The sequence below is a fragment of the Micropterus salmoides genome, unplaced genomic scaffold (genome assembly GCF_014851395.1).
Source record: "Micropterus salmoides isolate LMB-PRFRI ecotype aquatic unplaced genomic scaffold, ASM1485139v1 Ms_hic_scaffold_19, whole genome shotgun sequence".
In the NCBI taxonomy this organism is placed as follows: domain Eukaryota; kingdom Metazoa; phylum Chordata; class Actinopteri; order Centrarchiformes; family Centrarchidae; genus Micropterus; species Micropterus salmoides.
Window position 1 is genome coordinate 15,381,817 of NW_024041039.1, and position 15,715 is coordinate 15,397,531.

Consider the following 15,715-nt stretch of genomic DNA (forward strand, 5'->3'; position numbering starts at 1 on the left):
CTATAATAATTGATCTTTAGTGCTCAGAAAATGGAAATTGTGTGATACAACGGAAAGCTCCAGAACAGATAAAAAACTGAACTTGTGGTGAGATTGTTTTATCAACCTTACAAAAAGTAATTTCACAAATTTTCTTTGATTTTATGCCAGTCTTAAATGTTACATGTTCACACAAAATGCTTCTAATACACCCAATAATGGCAGGAAAATGTCATATTTTCCTGTTTACGATTAAGCACAGACTATTTTCAACCATTCCAACAATACCCTGTAATGTGCTTACATTTTATGTGGATGGGAACAGGAATGTTTCCACCACTGAGGTGCCCCTGAGAAAGGAACTTAACCTCCATTTGCTCCTGTGGAGCTGCTCAGTGTCCAACAGATCAGACTGTGGTTGTACTGGGCAACTTCCAGGTGTGAATGTGTGTAACTTTGCCTGTAAGTATGTGTGTTTGTGGCTCTTTGGTAGGGTCAATCCAAATAATGAGCGTCTTCATATGAGCCACCATTAGCAGCTAACATTTATCAACCCTAAGCACAGAAAAAGGCATATCATCAAATTGCTTATCATAAACACACTCATCATTTTGTTCAGAAATCCCCAGTAGTTGGTTTCTTTACTGCTGGCACACTAGACAAGCCAGCAAGCCAGCTGAGTCTCACAAGCACTGAGCCAATAGTTGGCCAGTGCTGAAACCAAAAGAAAAATGTCTCAATCTGAGCTCTAGTTCAGGAAAGGAAATTTCACACAAACATTTCCATACATTTTTGAATACCACACAAAGTCAATACACCAATATGTAAAGATAGTCAGACGATGTTTCTGAATTCAGATACAGCTCATGACATTAAAAACACTATGATTTACCAGAAATGCGCTAATAATGACTAAGCTGCAAAGAAGAAATCCTATATTTATTACATACATACACATATCTATTAGTTTACATTTACTTATATTTAAATGTAACCTTGTAAAATCTGTTTTGACCATCGCTAAAACATGCTCATTTTCAGAATGGTATTTCTTCTAACTGGCACTAATTAGACTTTATTGACTTAAACTTAGACTTTATTTTATTGTAAATAAGGAAATATTCCCTTTTCCTTTTCCTTTTACAACGTACAATGAAAGACAACAGTACATTCTCAGGCCCATTATTTAAGGCAGCTATGGCTGTGAGGATTAGGCTTTTTTTTGGGTTCTGCTGACAATTTTCAAATGATTTTTGCAATCCAATATAAAAAGAGGCTTCATCAAAGTTTACACTGGATTTACTTCCCAGCATAGGTTGATAGGAATCAGGTTAAACCTGCTTGTGAAAACACCTGAGACAAAGATGGGTGTAAGTGCAGGACTTCTTCTATCCCTGACAAAGTATATTATGTTATATTTTATAAATATATCAGATTTTTATTAGCATGCAGTTGGGTGTCTGCGTGTGGGTATGTATGACAACAAGGCGGGAAGACATACCATTAGGCAGTATGATCTTTGTCTATTCAGATGATTTCTATTTTCAAGTGGCCTTTTATTGTGGCCAGCCTAAGGCACACCTGTACAATGCCCATGCTGTCCGGTCAGCATCTTGATATGCCACACCTGTGATATGGGTGGATTATCTTGGCAAAGGAGAAGTACTCACTGACACAGATTTTGACAGATTTGTGAGCAATATTTGAGAGAAATAGAAATAGGCCTTTTGCATGATGAATGGAGGCGAAAACAAAAGTGCTGCATTTATAATTTTGTTCAGTGTATTTCTGTTTGACAATGTTGTCATTTGTCTGCACATTTCCATCTTGTACTCATACTACTCATTCTCCGTTTTCTAACTTCCCTCACGGGGCTCATGCAATGTAATGTTTTCCTTTCAAATTAGATTGTATGCCTACAAATCCCCATTGCTTTGACTAAAGATTTGCAGTATTTAGGGTTCTGATCGCTGGCTAGCCCACATATTTAATCATGGGACTTCAAATTATACCCAGAGGAATAGCGAATGTTAATAAAGTTAAAAACAGGAAAGACTGTGGTTGAACTTGCACTAATAGACACAGACAATACAGGCATAGGCAGACACACACACAGATACATGCATCCCTGCAACCACACTACCTCATGCACACACATACACATAGATACACACATGCACAAACAGAGGGAATCCCCATCCGAGTCATGCGGCAGCAATCCTCAGTGTAATCCCTGGATAAAACGTTTCAGATGGATCAAGTAGCTTCCATTAAGATGTGGTGACACCTGGGCAGAGTTATAAGTATCATTGATTAACACACTAATCCTCATGAGGACACCTGCAACTCAGAGCCCTCCATCTGATCAACCCAGAGCCCTCAGTGGTAACAGACTTTGGAAATTCTTAAGAGGAATTGAGTGTCTTGTTAATATTTGAATGTCAGTCAGTCAGTCAGTGGGTCTGATCTGCAATGCAGTGATGGCAGGGGGATGACTCAGTCAAAGGGGTCGTGCCAGGACAATGTCAACATATGAGACCTAAATCAGCAGAGGCTCCCAGACTTCCCAAACCACCAGCAACAACAAGCAACACACCCAGAATTGAGACTAGCTGTAATGTCATTCATATGGTCCTGATTTCATCCCTCTCTGCCTTCCTCTCGTATTTTTTCCATCCCATGTCGAGGAGATGGATTGGCTGCTTGGTTGTTTGGTCGGCTGATTTGTTGACCTAAAGGTTTGTTGAATGACTAGTCCTCGGTTGCTGGTTGGCTGGTTGGCTTGTCATAAGGTCACTTTTGGCTGACCATCTGACAAGTCAGTGTTAGTTCGTTTGCTGCAACTGTTGATCATTTAATTTCTTTTATTTATATTATTTATTCAGAAATGCTCAAGCCTTCTTAAGATGCTGCAGGCCTGGCCATCAGGAGCACTGGTGGCCAGTCAGGCCATCTGGAGACTGTCAGCTCCCTGCACGAAAGTGAAGAAGCCAAGTGCTGCAAAATGACATAGCAAATGACATGGTTGATTAGATTTAAAAAACAATATGTTTCAGGGCCACCCTCAGCACGTCATAATTTCAATCAGAAGAGATTTGACTGAGTGAACAACAATTATTTATTGACATGTGATACATCGATACAAGAATGCAAAAAAATATCACTTGGCTATTAGACACCATCGTGATGACATTTTTAATAGATGGTGAAGCCGCAAAGGTATAGAAATCCCCCCAGATGGAGTCTAGATACTGGTGGTGGTGATGAAGGGATGAAGAGAATGAGAAGAGGATCTGGATGTGATGAGGAGAAGACTCCTGCTGAGCGTGAACTGGGCCTGGATTTGATGAGCAGGAGGTGAATGGGATGGAGGAGGGCTACATACTGATCGTTCTGTAAAGTGGAAGTAACATCAGTTGGTCAGAGCTACCAAAGCCAAAAGAATTCCAGTCAGAGCTCTGAGGAAAACACTTCAAAACTGCACAAAACTGTGTATTTAACCTTAATTATGGACCTGACTTACTTCTGAAACTGAACACACTTAGCTCTCTTTTTTAACAGTTACAGTCAGGGTGAGGGTGTTGAGATTGACCTCGGCTTATGCTAGAATCCCGGCCCGAATAATTATCTTGCTGCATTATGTTTGAGTGCTTCTTCAGTGGAAGAAGTATTGGCATGCCACTGCTGTTCTGCTGGCATTAACCTATAATCATTGTGACGCTGTGTTCCACTGACAGTAGAGCTGAAACAACTTATCAATTCTCATCAAATTTGATGATTATTTAACTTATCACGAGAAAATGCCCTACGCCTGCTGTCTCAAGCTATTGAAAAAATATGCTTTTCTGCTTTTCCTGCTGCAGTGAATAAACAGATAGAGGCACAGCTTTCGGTGCAACAGTCCGCTGTATACTTCTAAGAAACAAAGCTTCAAGCCATTGTGGTAAGGCAGGTGACTGGTGCACATGCATGGCCATATGACCTTGTCATGTGACCTGCAGCTAATCAGGAAGTGATAAAAGGTTTACTAGTCTCAGTGGCAAGTCCTTTGCTTTCCACTGAGCACACCTTGCAGGGTGACAGCAGAAATGAGTGTCCCGTCCTCCATGGAGGGAACTGGAGAAGATTGATGGTAATGCCTGTCAGCATTGCAAGCTGTATGGTGTAGCATTGAATAGTTTCAGCTAATGCTAGGTTGTTTTCACTTATGTGACCGCCTGTCTGTGTGTTACTGATGCTTGCTATGCTAATAGCATTTTCTTAACCTGTGGTTTGTTCTGTTTAGTAAAGATTATTTGTATGTTTCAGTCTACAGCTGACATGGTCACAAATCAGCAGCTGTGGATGTAGGGATCCGGAGTTACTGGTAAATGATATACATGTGCCTATCTGTGTATCAATGAGTTTTAGGTCAGGATATTTATAACGTTTTTATTTTTAACACTGGGATTCTATAGTGGTGTGTGTGTATACTCAACTTCAACATTGCATGCTATTTTGTGTGAATAATCTACATGGTAAGTGTGTAGTGAATAGTTTAGATGTTGAGTGTATAGTGCATGTACTTCTTGGTGTTGGGTCTGCTGTCTCCCTCTTCTGTCTACCACAGTCGCTGATCGGGGTGGTGTGTACGAGCCGACTTGACCTTCCTACCTTGAGGAGAGCAACACTGTCTTTTTTTTTTTTTTTTTTTTCAACAAATTTATTACCAGGCTAATTTTATTTATGCTGTTGGTATTTTAACGGGGATTTTAACAATATACTTCTAATACAATTTACTTACTTTTGCCTTACATGCCTCTTTGTAATTGTTCCTGATCGTGGGGAATCAGAGTTCACGACACACAACCTTATATGTTAAGGGTTCTAAAGGGTTCCTCCTGCCCTTACTAGGAGGTGGCGTTGTCAGGCCTAACAAAGGTATTCATTCTTCTTTATTCGGCACCACACCATTAAGAAACAATTTTTGTTACTGGAATTACTTGATCTCCTTAAGTAATTGTTGTCAGCCAGTAGTTGTTTTGGTTAGTTGGCTCATTAGTTCACTGACTTGTCAGCTCATCGACTGGCCCTTTGGTTGGTGGTTTGTGTTATTGGTTGGCTGATTGTCTGATTGGCCAGTGGGTCGTGATGAAACAGTCATGGCTATCCCCCAGCTGGCTGTTTGTGTAGTTTTAAATATTATAATCTCGATAATCCTTGCTTTGTGTAACAAACTATGGAGACAATAAAATTGTTGGTCATTATGTAGATTTTAGTAGTTACATATTTCATGCTCTTTTTAGGATTGTATTTGAGAGAATGAACAGTTGTTTGGGGCCAAACACTGAAGGGGGTAATCTTAGTCTACATCATGGAGCCAAACAAGTTACTGTAGTTGGAAGATGTGTAATTAAATTGTGACCACATGCCACAGGCAGCGTACCAAGATGTTTTACTTTCCATAACTCGAATGACAAAACTTCCCCTTTACACTCATATGGAAATCAATATCATGGTTGGCAATCTTTCTGACTCTCTGTCAAACTAGGCCGATGTCATCTGCAATGCAATGCATCAGATTTGATCTTTATCAGCGCTACAAAACAGATATTCCGATTACAGCAGCAGTTTTCTCTCAGGCTGGCCTTGATCCGACCACACAGAACATCCTAACCCCCAAGACATAGCACTACCAGGAAGGTCCTCAGCATGTCTGTCAGATCCACATGGCTTTATATCTGTAATCTAGTTTCATTTTATCTGCTCCCACTGCTTTCCCCCCTTTGCAGCGTCGTGAACTCGCAGCCTGTCAGCGAATATTTGGACTGTCTGCTGTTTGGGCACATCAGGAGATGAATTCTCATATTACGTTGTGGACGGTGAGAAGGGACAATCGGCCAAAGATCTCTGTGCGTGGTAGCCTCTCTTTACAAATACGGTGTGATGTTGGAGGAATGTACAGCAAGTAAAACATTAATGTTAAGTATTGTTACTCTAGTTGAATGCGACCAAAATGAGTACAAGTTTGACATTCAAAGCCTACATGTGAGCTGTCACCTTTTGTCATATAATTTAATTCTCTGGAAAGCTTGGGTAACATAACAGGTTGATCGGGTTCATAAAGAGAAAGCTGTGGTTGGAAATGGATTTGGAACAAAATCAGGAACGATGAGCCATCAGAAAACATAGGCACAGACTTCTGCACTCTAACTTAAAGTAAACAAGGAAATGTTCATTGTTCACTTATCCAGTTCTGTCATGTGTTTAATTCCTTTCTGTGTGTGTGTGTGTGTGTGTGTGTGTTCGTTCCTAATCATTTTGTCCTGAAATAAACCCTTGACAGCATCCCACCATAAACCAACACCTGATTTGCGATCATGACAGTGTATACAGACAACTGAAATTCTGCGATGATTATTTGTCTTTTTATTTGCAAAAGCAACAACCCAATGAAGCATATAAAACATGCTTTAAGATGTTAAAGGATTATGTTGATGCTGGTTAAAAATCTCGTGAGCCTATGAAACAATATAAGTAAAGGGAAGAAACAAATCTGATAATTATAATAAAACATTGACAACAATTGCAATAACTTGGAGATGATATATATATGTGAATTGCTGCTCACAGAACATATGCAAATGTAGAAAAGACACAAGGGGAGAGGCTACTATTTCTATGTTGTTACTAGTCATGTTCCTGGAAAAACACTCAGTAAGTTGTAAACCAAAACCACTGGATTACATACAGATGATATTCATTTACATCTGTGGTTAATTAAGATGAACGCTATATTACAATAGGATGTCTTCCCTTCATATGCAAATTAGCTGTGATAACATTCCATTCCCTCATATTTAACCTGAAAGTTTGTTAGTTAATGAACAGGAGACAATACATGTTCATACACTTTAGGAGTTTGCATGTTATTAAATAACTAAACTGAAGAGACTTTAATTGATCACCACCAATGAACCAAAAAACATCTATAAACACTGATAATTAAGTCCAAGTGTATGTGTCACTGTCACAAAGCAGTTTGGATCATACCTCTTTACCCATGTTGCTTCTCATTCCGTTTGTCTCCTAAGATACATGGAAAAAAACAATGCAATACTTACTTTTCTGCACAGACTCTATAAGCGGCAAGATCTCATAAAATGCAATATTGTGGGTTTGTGGCCTCCTTTCAACAGCCATAAAAATAATGTTTGAAACAAATGCTAGAAAGTCTGGGGTCATGCTCAACCAGTGATTTTATATATGAACCCAGACTTTCTAGCATTTGTTTATATGTATATGTGCTAATGTAATGTAAAAAAAACAGATGAGGGATAGATGTTTAGCCAGGTTTAAAAAGGTGATTATACTCTTTTCTTGCATGTAGAGTAACTGTCAGATACTACATCTTCCATGATGATTTGGACTTAGTTGTACATGTAACCGACCCACATCTGTACTTCACGGTCCTGAATCGAACTGGCACCTTGGGTACGGGACGCGGACACTCTGACGAAGAGGATAAAACCCATGGACACTTGCATCAGTCGCCAATGCATTTCTTAAAATGTCGGGGAGTGAGGTTTACTCACTGCACAGCCTCGCTGGCTCCCGTTGCATACAGATGTTTGTTTGGGGACTCATTAGCCAGATGATCCTGTTCACTTCCGTGTCACAGAGCGGCTGTCATCCATTTGCAGGAACCAGCCTTGCAACCCACACTTGTCCTTGAGTGGCAGATTACTCCGATATGTTTCTTAACAATGGAATAATGCTCTGCCTGCTACAAAAAAAACAAAACTATTGTCTATCCATTGGCTTCACAAAGTTGACAGAATGGAGACTGTCATTTTCATTACTGTATGTTTTCCTTTGCTTTGAATCAAAGTTATCTGATTACATTACATTACATTTTCTAGCATTAAAAGCAAGTCTGTAGATGATTGCAGGTGATTAGGTGCAGCAGTAAAGAATTGCCTAATATCCTCAAGTAGACATTTATCTAGCTTGTCATTTGATCACAGTGACATGACGTGATTTTCCTAAAATACCTCCTTCATCATTCCTTATGCAATCCTTTATGATTCTGTCTCTCATCCCATTTGTAGTCTCTCTGGTTCTTGCTTTCATTCTCTTCCCAAGCTTTGTTTTCGCATCCCAAACTGAATTTCGTCACTGGTTCCAACATGCTGCTCCTACTATGAACCTTGATGACCTAGGTGTTTGTGAAACAGTGAAGACAAACAAATGGCTCTAACTCTTCACTGAAAGCAGTCATGACATTTAAACAAAAGAGCGTGATGTTCAAAGAAGAAAACACATGCATATGCACACACACACAAACTTATACAGGACACACACAGAGAGCTAGTAAAATCTTGCACACAGAGTTATTGACATGCGGTTGTGCACCCTTGCCAAACATCTTTTTACCAGAATCCAGTCGACCTTGAGGTAGGATCAAACTTAAATGCAGCACCTATCGCTGGATTAACCAGCAGCAAGACCACATTTAAAAGTTGGGGGCAATGTGTGTATGTTGCAGGCAACATGCCGGAGATGTGTCACCTGGGAAAGAAGACCCTATTTATTTTTAGTTAATCCTTCCACTGATTGGAAACAAACATGTCATGTAGAGCCGTTTCCCTGCAGCGAACCGTCAGTTTGTCTGCAGTAAACCACAGCAGCGGTAGCAGATTAGAGAGAGGAATCCAGATATCAACAACCGTCTGTCTGTGTGGTGTGGTGTGCTGGGATTAATGTCAGTCTGGGAGAGAATCTCACACACACACACAGTCATACACGGTTTGATATAAACAGGATTACATGAATGCATAGACTCACAAGCATGTAAAAACAGCTGTTTAGAATTATATAGCCAGGGTGATGAACTCACTGACAGCACTGCGACTCATGCAACATTCAAAGACAGATGAGGACGTGGGAAAACACATAGTATTCATAGATTTCTTGTAATCTCTCTTTGATGTCAGTGTATGGAGTGTTGACTGCTGGCTCACGGTTAAGACCATAATCTAGCAAACAGGTATCTATTTCCCCCAATCTGCCTTAGGGGTTTTCTTCAAGTTTCAAAATCAACAGAATCAGGGCAGCTTACAGGAAAAATTAAGTCTCAGCAGGGAATGTGGTTTGAGGTATCAATCAATCTCAATCAGAGTTCCATCCACCTCCAGAGCTTTCCGACATCCCTGAATGTAAAAATTTGCTCAAGCTCAACACTTGTCACTCTGATCGCGGGATTTTATTATCGGATGGACTGACTCACTCGTCATATTATTTTGGACAGGATGATGGAAAAACCTGAAGGGTGTATCAGAAAGACAGATTTGGCAGCAAAGCTGACCTTGGCCCCATGGCTAACAGTCTGATAGTTATATGAAACATCAGGCAGCTTAAGGAGACAGTGTCTAGATTGGGGGAATTAAGACTGAATAGATCCACCAATGCTTAAAACAGTGAGACAGATTATTGATCAGTAACCACGAACAAGAATAGAACCTGCACAGACTGTACAGACAGGTTTTTATACAAGTTCTTCTTGTTTGAGTATTTGAGTTGGGAAGAAACAGCAGTGAAGTATTAGTACAATTCTTCACTTTAAACACTGTTGCTTTTAATTTAAAGAGTTTGGGATATAGAGTTTCAAGCCTATGACACTATTTATATTTAAATAGAGAAGGAGCGTTTGAGGAAATCAAGGAGTCAAGTTTGATTCAAAACTCACAAACTGTACATAGTTAGCTAGGTTAGCTGGTGATGTTGGTTTATTTGCAAATTCACAGATCACTGTTACTTTGTGATATGAAGTGATGGTGGGCTGGAGTTACATCCAGGTAACTTACTGGTGACATTACTTTTTGGCCTCATCGTGCTACTATAATAGGCGACTACAGACTGTCATTCATTAATAAAGAGCAGGGATTGTGGTGATCAGAAGGTTGACAGTGGCTTTGCTAGATGTGTTACTGAAAAAGAGAAGGATACTGTGAGTCTTTCTTCAACTTCATTACATTGTTTTCACTCTCAATAATCTCTACCACCATCAGAAAACACAAGCAGCCCAATCCGATCACTGCTAATTGAGGTTCCTATGTGGTATCTTCATAGTCTACACACATTGGTATAGCCTTTCCATTTAATGCCGAAGTATAAATCTAGTTTGGTCTTATTTTATATGTAATCAAAAAAAGAAATCTCAAAAGTGTTTTTTTTTTTTTTTTTTTAGAATATCCAAATGATAGTTTGGTAGATAACAAACCAAAATGGAGGAACAAGGTGCCATTTCACTGTGTGTCAGCGTGGGCATGTCCTTACACTTTTTGGGCCTTGATACTGTGGAAGAAGCATTGCTCGCTTGTCTGGGTTAGGGTTGATTTACTCATTTCATAAAAACAAATGAAATTTAAATTTGACCACGTAAACTGGATTAATGTTGAAGTGGTCTTTTGTGTTTTCTTGAAACCTGAAAGCACACTGTTGAAATCCCACACTCCAGCACTTGGCCTCTGGTGTGATTCTGATCCAGTAAGTGTTTGTTCCACCGCCAGTCAGAAGTAGGCAGTAGCTTTACTGTAAACACAATTATGCTAACTGTGGCAAGATTCAGTGACCACATGAAGGGAGATAGACTCTCATGCAAAACATTTGCTGAGGCACTCTCACACACTGTAGTTACTCACTTACGCGCTCATAAACCAAAACATGGCATGCATCTGCACCTGCAATCTCACGATATAGACACTCTGGCTGGTCACATGGACATACACCTACACATCATAAACAACTTCCTCTGTGGTCGACATGATTAGAAAGCACCCTGAGAGGATGCAAGAAGGGGGACGGCCCCCTCACTTAGCACACACGCACCCCGGAACCACAACAGATGATGGAAGATTTACAAACACTCCACAGGAGGCCGCACTGATGGTGTCCAGCACTATCTGCAGCAACACTAATTCATGAACCCCCGCCCCACACACACACACACACACAAACATGCATAGCTGAGATAGAAATATTTTGATAGCAAACTGCTGCACAAAGGTGATTCACACACATGTGTTCAATTGCTGTCTCTCTCCTACACTTACGAACGCGCACACACACACACACACACACACACACACACACACACACACACACACACACACAGTGTCTCACCTCAGTCAAGCATCTGTTTGGTCAATAGTGTCATTTACAGAATAACACATCATTCTTTCCACTGTGGGAGTGGGCTGGGCTCTCTTTGGTTTCAGAGTCACTGCAGTCCCTCCAGCCAACACACACACACACACACACACACACACACACACACACACACACACACACACACACACACAGAACCATTTTCAACCTTACACACACACCCTTGCTCCACACAACTGTTATTCGTCTTAACTGTGAATTTAAGGGAATCCTCGGCCGGCGTGTTCCAGCGACGTTAACACTCCTACCTCGCTTCACTGACCGCAGGCAGGCCAACTGACAGATTTATCTCGTTCTCAATGAGTTTAAACAACGCGCAGATTAATACTGCCAGAAGGGGAAAAGTTCAGATGTCCTAGCTATGGTGTGTGTCACTGCCATTGCTAAGCCTCCCTGTCTCGGCCTGTTGACGCTGACCAGACATTGATCCAGATTGGCTGGATGTTTATTGAACATCTTAACATTTCCCACAGAGCAGGGTGCATTAGTTTTATTATTCACCACATTGTCAAGTGAAAGACTGTGTTCAATCAAACAAACCGCCATGAAGATTCTCTTTAACCCTGCTCATAAGAGAGCACCACTTGAGCTGGAATGCAGCTGCAGACGTCACTGCTATCCAAGGTGACTTCACTTTACTTGGTACCAAAAAATGTTGCAGACTGTGCAGGCCTTAGATTGATTGTCCTAAATCTAATTGTTTTCTATTTAACTCTTTTTCTGTTTAACGTTTTTTTGTTTATTTTGCAAATAACTCTTTAAAAACTTTTTTTATATTTCCCTGTTGCTTGTATGTTTTATGTAAAGCACTTTGAATTACATTGTTGTTGACATGTGCTATACAAATAAACTTGCCTTGCCTATTGTGGATGATGCAGTGTCAGTCTAAAGCTGGTTGTGGTTGCGCTGAGGAGAAGAAGCACTCCTCAGGACTGCAAAGTAGTTGACATTTAGAGTATCTGCAGCTTATAGGGTAGTGATAAACATCTGTGTCAGAGACAACTGAAAAGCATTGTTTGAAAGTGAAACCTCATATCTGCAGCTTTGGTTTAGAAAGGTCATGAGGCCATAGGCGCCCGCAGATCAACAATTAGTGTCCTAGCATTTCCTCACCTGCTTCCTGTGTCAGACGTGGCCCCAAGATGTGACTTTGAACTGAACGAAAACGCGACAAGAGTTGCAGCGCATTTTCAGGAACATAAAGTTACTGTGAATTTGAGTGACCTAAAAATGGAAATCCGCCACACTGAGCAGTTCATGTGGCAAGAGCGAACGGTAGCATCTCTGGCCAAGCCGCACATTTTAAAAAGAATGCTGCATCTTTGAGAATTTTGAAATCTGTTGTTTTTTTTCTCTTATCTGCTATTTTTGTCACGAGCATAACGTCTGCCGTGCAGTAGAGTGAAAGCTGACTTTTTCTTATTGAGATTCTTCCACCATTATGTGAATGCAATAATCACACAGGGAGGGATTCATTTTAAACGAGGCACAGAGGCTAATATTTAACTGACAGTTGCCTCAGGAGACCAGAATGCAATACAACCACAAAACATTTGAAATCAAGACACCAAAACTCTCACGTCAAGCTGTCACCGCCGCTATGTAACAAGTTTCCATCTGTTGTCTTGAACTTGTTGAAAGTCACTCTAGGAAAGACAGGAAATCATTAAATGAAGAAGAAGTGGAAATGCAAAAACGGTCACACCAAAAAGACTCGACAACTTAACATTTACTGGAATCCAACATCAGAACTTGATTGTATCTCACTTTTAAAGAGCATCCAAGGGTTGAAATGCCATCAAGAGTGACACTTAGGACAAAGTGTGTGAGACACTTCAAACAAAACTGGTTTGGAAATCTGTCTTTGCAGTAATCCCTGGCCCAAGCATTGTGTTTCATTTCTCTGCTCTCACAAACTGGCTACACTCGGCACAAGCAACTGGATAATGACCCCTAAAACCCCAAATGCAAATCAACTCGCTGAGTCAAAATCTATTTCTCAACGAAGGCACTGACAAGCCTTGCGCAAGTGGTTGTCACAGCTCTACATGTCAGCAGGCAGCACACTGGTACCCACATATCTGGCTTTTCAAGACAAGCTAAGTCCTTATGATTTGATTTGTCTTCCCAATAATTGCAACAATTACACAGCTTTAGTTAAGCCTGTCCACCCATTTCTGGTCATGGCAGATTTTTCATGGAACTGCAGACAGAGTCGGGGCGGACGAGGCATTTACTGTAGGAAATGACGGAGGAGTCAAGCTAGGTGTTACGTCTCCAACCTCAGACAGATTTGGTGGATCTTGGATAGACACGTTCCTGGTAAGACTCCCTTACAGAGGAGCAAAAGGCCAGGAAACACTCGCTCATACAGTCGTCATTGGTCTGCTTGCATGTGTGTGTGTGTGTGTGTGTTAGAGGGTTTGGCAGTGTGGTTGTGGCATAGATCTCACTTCTGAGAATAACCCTGGGCATTAATCTCCTTTGAGGGTGCCAGGTCTTTTTCCTTTGTGTTGCTGTTGCAGATGTATATTTATAGGCCTATATGTGTTTCACACACACACACACACACACACACACACACACACAACACACACACACACACACACAAACACACAAAAGAAAGACAGAGAGACAGAGAATAAAAGCGGTGGGGCCTATACGACATCTCTGATTCATCAACCACTCAGACATTTAATTATCGTTCCGCATTAATTGATTTCTTAAACACCCTAACAACAACCAACCTAGAAGTCACGTGAAAAAAAAGGAATTATTCAGAAATTAAAGTGTGTTTTGTGTGGGGAGCAGTGAAGTAATGAAAGTTTAAAAGCAATAAATTGACACGAGGCACCCACAGTCCTTCCAGAACAAAGCTGCAAGCTTCAGAGGACAGTGTGTTTTGACAGAGGAAGAGAATGTTAGGTAATGTTTTATCCAGAGGTATTTAACAGCCACGCAGCAGTGGCAGTGGTAGTTTTTGGTTGGTTAGTTAGTAAACTTAAGTGTAACATAATGTTTTATCCAATATGAAAAACATGTTTTTTCTGACATCAGAGATGATTTACTGAAGATCTTTAAATTATTTATACACATTATTATATATATATATATATATATATATAACACACTTAATGTCAATTTTGGATCCCATAATTTACAAACAAACAGCCACGTGTCCTTTTAAAAATCTAAATTAATGTGTATCACTTTCATAGTTCATGTCTTTTTGACTGGAGTGCAACACGTGTTCTCTCATCAGCATTCAATATTAACTCACACCTGAATTTGACAGCCAATTTGATGTGCACATTAAATACTTGACAAGATTGTTTGATGTTAGAGGTACAGTGTTATATTTACAAATCAAAATACTTACCACACAAATCATGTAACCATCATAAACACTGCGTAAGCAATACACATGTGACTTGCAAAGGGCTCTCCCCTGTGTTCCTGTGTAGCAAAAATGTGTAGAGACAAAATTAACTCAAGTCGCTGGATGAACACTTTCCACTTTTGTGGAAATTGTGAAAGTGGGTCATAAAAAGCACATGTTGCCAAGTGAAATACCCTTCTCTTCTTCTGTGCAGTGTTGTGTTAATAGTGGTAGAACATTATGACTTTGACATTTTTAGATGGGGAAGAAAGATTATGGAAAATGATATGTACCCATATACTCAAAGTCTGCACGAGTGTCTCCCCTTTTCCGTCACACACACACGCACACATGCATAAAGAGACAACAGTCTGTTACCCTAAATTTCTGATTTAGAAAGACAATAACCACAGCGTAAACACAACAGAGACACAGAGGGGAGGATGGCAGACAGTGAACACAATCTCAAAGCTCATCAACATTCTTGAAAGTATTTGCATAATGCATCCAATCTAGTATGGTAAGATGTAACCACAAGACAATATACATCACAATTATGCTGTAACATCCATGATTTATAAAGATGGGTTCAGTAAAATAAAGCTCTTTGTGCAGAGCAGTTGGACAGACAGAGTCTTAGGAGACCTGTTTTGGTAGGAAGACCATAATTGCTTTGAATTGGCCCTTGCGCAAATGTAGCCTGCTACAGTATGCTGAGAAAGCATTATAGTGTGCAAATGTGTGTGTATTAGTACATTTGGGTGTTTCTGTACATGCATGCGAGACTGCGCCCGAGTGTGTGTGTGTGCGTTTTGTTCTGCAATCTCCTGACTTGATGAAGTGGGTCCACTGAGCCAAAGCGCTGCTGAGAGTTCAGAGTCATCAGTGAGGATCCTACTGAGACAGCGAGTGACCACAGGTTTGGTTAGGACATGGTCAAACTTGGGTCAGGGCAGGGTCCGAAGGGAATGGCTATATTAAGTCACAGAGTTTGTTTCAGGAAATGTTTTAGGGAAAGGAGCTGACCCGTGTTTTTGGGTTCATTGTTCTGTAAGTTGTTTGTGTTTTTCTTTCTATTGCTCCTGAAGCTAGCCTTTTCTGGGCTGCTACAGTCTCGTAAATCATCTTGATTTCAACGTGAGCAATTGG

General features: G+C 40.4%; 1 protein-coding gene and 1 long non-coding RNA gene across 3 annotated transcripts in view; both read right to left on the minus strand.

Annotated features, from left to right (window-relative positions):
* The window catches only part of LOC119910514 (ribosomal protein S6 kinase 2 alpha), a 112,045-nt gene that overhangs the window by 56,721 nt on the left and 39,609 nt on the right, over positions 1-15,715 (minus strand). The window lies entirely within an intron of this gene.
* Positions 3,083-3,845, minus strand: LOC119910519. The gene is made up of 2 exons (XR_005445636.1): positions 3,503-3,845; positions 3,083-3,372 (listed from the first exon to the last, which is right to left on the minus strand). It is a non-coding gene; the product is annotated as an uncharacterized LOC119910519 (long non-coding RNA).